The sequence below is a fragment of the Entelurus aequoreus genome, linkage group LG07 (assembly GCF_033978785.1).
Source record: "Entelurus aequoreus isolate RoL-2023_Sb linkage group LG07, RoL_Eaeq_v1.1, whole genome shotgun sequence".
NCBI classification, from domain to species: domain Eukaryota; kingdom Metazoa; phylum Chordata; class Actinopteri; order Syngnathiformes; family Syngnathidae; genus Entelurus; species Entelurus aequoreus.
The window spans coordinates 39870575-39877144 of record NC_084737.1 but is presented as its reverse complement, the minus strand read 5'-3'; positions in this window follow the sequence as shown (position 1 = coordinate 39877144).

The window sequence follows — 6570 nt, the reverse complement described above, 5'->3', positions numbered from 1 at the left end:
CTGGAGAGTTTGGCGAGAGAAGTCCGCGAAATATCGACCAAACAAAACCAACTCGTGGACCTCTTAACCGAGGTGCAGGGGCTCAGGAAAAAGATTGAAGAGAGCTCCCTAACGATAAAAACACTACAAACAAAGGTGGACAGTCTGGAGAAGCTCGAAAAGATAGTCCATGAACAGGAGAAAAGAGTCCAGGACCTGGAGCTTTTTACAAGGAAGGAAGATGTGATAATCAGCGGAATTGATGTGAAACCGAGGTCTTATGCTGCAGCTGCCGCGGCGGGGAACAATGGGGAACCCAGCGAGGAAGAACAGCTATCGCTGGAATCCCAGGTTGCTAACTTCCTGAACAGCATGAACATTAATTTCGACAAGAACAACATCTCAGCTTGTCACCTTCTTCCGAGAAAGGACCGAACGCTCAAACCCGCCATCATCATGAGGTTCGTGAATCGCAAACATAAAACGAACCTGCTAAGGCAGGGAAAGTTGCTCAAAGGAACCAACGTGTACATCAATGAACATCTCACATCAAAGAACGCCGAAATAGCCAAAGAGGCACGCATACTGCGAAAGGACGACAAGATTAAAGCTACGTGGACCAGAGATTGTAAGGTGCTCATTAAGTTGAATGGTGAAGCAGAGAAGGTGATCATGATACGCGAGTTAAAAGACCTCGACCCTTATAAATGACTATGTCTCCGTCTGTCTGGTTTGCCTGGGCTCAGTGGTGTGACTGTGAGCAGAAGAGGGGATTAGCACTGCTACTTTCAATCTCTCCCTTTTTACCATCTCCCAATATTTTGGTGTTTCTAGCATGGATCCTCTCTGAACAAGACGGTAGGCTAACTTTATTTTTTACAAAGCCCCATGGACACGAGCTGCACGAATGCTTTCACACTGGTTCCTCTGTGTCAATAACTTTTTTGAACGTTTTTTTAGTAGGCCTATGCGTTTTTTGCCAAGCTGAGTCACAGATTTTTGTGAACTGTTTTTGGGACACATTTCTCTCCACACCTCACTGGTGCGTGATCTGTCGGCCGTTTAACATACTGAGTCATGCAGGTCCGATGCTCTTTTCTGGACTGGAACATATTTTGTACTGGACGCTGGAACTGTTTTGGACTTGTTATTTTTACTCATTTATGCTGCTATTTTTGCGTTTGCGTGTCTGGAGTGAGTGTGTATATACCGGTATGAATGTGGCTGTGCTGTGTGAGTATGCGTGTGTAATGTGCACCGTGGAGTTATGCTCCTCGTATGGAAATATGAACACTAACGTCAATCTACACAGGAGATGTCATTCGGTGGTCGTGAGGGTGTGGAAGAATCCGATAGGGTATACCGTGGACGGTGCGGGATTGGGGACTTATGGGCATGGACATGGACACTGGATCCAAGTAATCAGGCTAAGGGGGGACCGCAGCCTGGGAAGGTATGAGTGGCACAACTACAGTACATCCATGTTAACCACCATGATGCCATCCTACAACCACAAATACTATGCCTATACTATATCAATCATTATATTTATATACTATACTATGACGTCATGCTATTTCTATATGACAACTATGATCATGTTTAGCTTTGGGAATATAACATCAGCATATTTATTATGTCATGAGTTTAGCATTGGGAATATAACATCAGCATATTTATTATGTCATGAGTATATTTATTATATTATGAGCATATCAATTATTCTATTACTGTGCACTGGCAATATAACATCAACCCATAATGGCTGAGACAACTGAAAATCATCCGTCAGGATCTGAATATATAGATTAAAAATTGCATGACTTTGAATGTCAAGTTGACCCAGATAAACATCTGTTCAACTCAATTAATTCCTTGTGTGATTACTATACAGAGGAACAGCTTAATGATAGTGTTAGTCTAGACAATAACTTTTCTCTAATACACTTCAACTGTAGAAGCGCATATGCAAATTTTAATAAAATCAAAGAGTATCTGAGTAACTTGAAAAGTAAATTCAAAATAATAGCTCTGACAGAAACATGGATAGATGAGGAGAGAGGTATCGACTTCTCCATCGATAATTATGAGCTGCATCACAGTAATAGAATAAATAAAAGGGGAGGGGGCGTGGCCCTGCTTGTCCACCGTGACTTGAAATGCAAAGCAGTAGAACGTATGACGATGGTTATTGATGATTTGCTTGAATGTATAACTGTGGAGATTGAGATGGAAAGGAAGAGAAATGTCATCGTTACGTGTGTATATAGGGCACCGAGGTCCAGAGTAGATGAATTTAATGATAAACTTGAAGAAATACTGTGCCATCTAAATGAAAAGAAAACATATGTCATGTGTGGGGATCTAAATATTGATTTGCTGAGCGCTCCTAGAAATACATCAACAAGCGAATATCTAGAGATACTGTATAGTAAAGGATTATATCCGTTGATCACCAAACCAAGTCGAATAACAACAACGTGCGCCACACTGATTGATCATATCTTTATAAATGTTGTAGAAAAAAACAAAATCAAGAGTGGATTGGTAGTTAATGATATCAGCGACCATCTACCTGTATTTTTTACTTATGAGTGCCAAATCAATGAGGGGGACTGTCAAGTCAACAGGGAGAGAGAAGAAACAGCCCACAAATATGTAAGGAAAAGATTAAGAACCGAAGCGACAATTGACATGTTTAGAAGCGACCTTCTTGAAAGGGATTGGATGGAGGTATATGTAGGAGAGGTAAATGATGCATATGAAGCTTTTTTAAATATATATTTATCACTGTATGAAAAACATTGCCCAAATATGCTATATAAACAAAAGGACAATTACAGTGAAACTCCTTGGATCACAAGGGGACTACAGAATGCATGTAAAAAGAAAAATAGACTTTACAAGGTATTTTTAAAATCTAGGACAAATGCAGCAGAAATTAAATATAAGGTTTATAAAAACAGGTTGACAACAATAATGAGACAAGCCAAAAAAGACTATTATAGTAACTTGTTAGAAAAAAATAAAGCCAATATCAAAGGAACATGGAACATATTGAAAAAGGTGATGGGAAGCACACCGGGACCTATCAGCCCGCCAAACCACTTTGTAAAAGAAGAAAAGATAATAAAAAATATGGACGAAGTGGCAAATGAGTTTAACTCATTTTTTGTAAACGTAGGTCCAAAACTAGCAGAAAATATAGAAAAACATGATGATGGGTCATTTCAGAATGGGTTGGGAGGTGGAGGCAGAGTACTTAAGTCAATGTTTTTGGGAGAAGTCAGTGAAAATGAAATTATAACAATTGTAAATAAATTAAAGAACAAAACATCAACAGACGATGATGGGTTAGATATGATAATTGTAAAAAAGACAATTGACTGCATCATTGAGCCTCTCTGCTATATCTTCAATCTCTCTTTCAATACAGGGACCTTCCCAGATAGAATGAAGGTAGCAAAGGTTATTCCACTCTTTAAAGATGGGGATAAGCACATGTTTACTAATTACAGACCGGTATCACTTCTGTCCCAATTCTCTAAGGTGCTTGAAAAAATATTTGTACAAGGGTCTGTTCTGGGACCGAAACTATTTATTTTATACATAAATGATATCTGTGATGTGTCAAAATTACTCAATTTTGTATTATTTGCTGACGATACCAACTTTTACAGCTCTGGACATGACTTAAATGAATTACTAAAGAGTATGGAACAGGAAATGGTCAAACTCAAAAAATTGGTTTGACGTTAACAAATTATCATTGAATTTGAAAAAAACTAAGTTCATGATTTTTAGTAAGAGAAAAAAGCCTGAAAATATTGTACTGTCAATAGCTGGAACAAGCATTGAAAAAGTCTCTGAGATTAGATTTTTGGGAGTGATTTTAGATGATAATATTAGTTGGAAATCGCATATCTCACATGTTAGAAAAAAGATGGCTAAAAGTATATTTATATTAAATAAGGTAAAAGATGTATTAGATTATAAAGCAATGCGTACACTGTATTGTGCACTTGTACTGCCTTATATCAATTATTGTGTGGAAATATGGGGTAGTACATATAAGAGTAACACAAAGCCACTGTACCTCCTTCAGAAGAGAGCGATCAGAATCATACACAAAACAGGTTATAGAGAGCACACAAATGGATTATTTATTAGCTCAGGACTTTACAAATTTTATGAACTAGTTGAGCAGCAGACATTATTGGTTATGTTCAGGGCTAGTAGTCAAGAGCTACCAACAAATCTACAAAAAAATTTCACTTTAATAGAAAAAGAAGGAAGAAGGAAAGGGCACTTTAAGCATCAGCTTGCACGAACAACATCAAAACAAATGTGTACATCAGTGGTGGGAGTAAAACTCTGGAACTCTCTCCATAATGAAATAAAGCAATGTAAAAACACATTTCAATTAAAAAAAGTCTTTAAAAACAGAACTATGATGTTATATGAGCACTGACAAAAGGGACGCAAAGGGAAAAATAAGGGGAAAAAAATAAAAAATAAAAATAATAATAAACACACAAAAAAAACAACGCTTACATTATCCTACATGACTGTAGGTATTGTATAGTCTAGCTTTCCTTTCATTTTTTTTTTTTTCTTTATCAACATGCACTATGGATCCTTGGTTGAATGATCACATTGTTCTTAGCTTTGTTTGGTTTGAATGATACCTTGTTATGATAGCCTTGTTCTATTCAGTTTTGTTTGGTTTGAATGATTACCTTATTCTTTTTCAGTTTGTTTGGTTTGGATGATTGCCTTGTTCTTTTTCAGTTTGTTTGGTTTGAGTGATTGCCTTATTTTTTCAGTTTTTGTTTTGTTTGTTTATTTTTTGTTCAACTTATCTTGCTTGTTTATTCTTTTCATTGATTGTTTGTTCTATTAATTTCTATGAGTGTGTGCACTGGGTAGGGGTACAAACTTGTAGTTTTTAGGCAACAATAACTTTTCTTGTCAACTGGGTCATACATGTCCTGTAGCCTTTTTTACTACTCTAGAGTCTACGCCCCTGGTGGGTGGGTGCGTGTGGGTGTGGGTGCCTGTGTGTGCATATGTGATATATTGTTTTGTATTGATTTGTTGCATTGGATGTTCTAATGCACTACCGGCAAAGAGATACCAAGAAAATGTTTCTTTTGTGCGAAGGGGCAGGAAATATAAGATTTTCTTCATCCTGTTCCTTTTCGACATGGCTGTGTATTGAATGCAGTAAGGTATGTGAGATTGTTGAAATGTTGTTGAAATGTACACATCCAAGTACGAAATAAATAAATAATTGAATTGAATTGAATTGAATCACGTTTCATCAAACATATATTAACGTTGTTGCCCTCGGGGAAACCGGGTAACACATGGCACACTGACAAAGCTTAACCTATTGTTACTATAACAATCTACAAGGTTAATATAGGTTGCTTCTCTTTCTTCCCCTTAATTTGTCTGCATTATTTTGTATCTCTAGTTATCATTACGTATATGTATTGTTGCATTTGAACAACTGTATTGTTGATAATGGAGGTAAATTATTGGTATTGTTCATTATCAATAGCGCTATTATGACACTGCATGTCACAACGGCACTGAAGGCGGATGAAGGCTGCAACAGAGGGTGGTCTCCAGTCGTCATGGATCCATGCCACTGGATCAAGGCCCCTCTCTGCCAAGGACCGTGTGGTGACTGCAGGCGCATCAGTCTCCCCACGCTAAATGACGTCACGCGCAGGCGTCCTCCCGAATGGGAACCCATCCATTCTGAGGACAGTCATACTCGACTACGAGTGACTGCCGATGATGATGATGATGATTTCTTTGGTATTTGTATTGCTCAATTTGTAGTGTAATAATGCTCATTGTCATTTCTGTATTATTGTTTATTTCGCTAATTGCTTCTTTGCTATCACTTTTACCATCATATTTGTACATATCGTATTTGCTGATGTTGCTCTATTGTTGTTGTTGTTGTTGTTATTATTGTGTTTGCTGTTGTTGTTTTGGTCTCTCTGTCTAATTCCCCTCTTGTCCCCACAATTCCCCCCTCTGTCTTCCTTTTTTTCTTTTCCCTCCTGTTCCGGCCCGGCTGCAACAAATGATAATATAAATACATTTAATAAAATAAAATACAAATAAGGCAACAAGAGAAGTATCCTACACTTCTCTTTTGTAAAGTAAATCTGAACAGCCGATATGGGCATCTACATCAACTATATGATTTGCCTGAGAAGCTGGACAGGGGGAAAAAATTAAAGAAATAAAAATAATTAATAAATAAAATTAAATAAAATAAAAAAATAAGATATATATATGTACAGTATATACTGTATGTATATACCTCGCACACTAATTGACTGAAAGAGCGTGCACTTTCCGGGCATTCACCCGCCACTGCGGCGCAAGCGCAATGTCACGTTATCGATGGGAAAATGCATTTTTAGACAATATGAATTGCCTGGCTGGCTAGGAGACCCAGAGAGTAACAAACGGTAGAAAATGGATTATAAAGGACTGATTAAAAAAAAGGATATATTTTTATGTTTTTTATTTTATTTTTTTAAACTTGGGACTTCCTACGGGCCG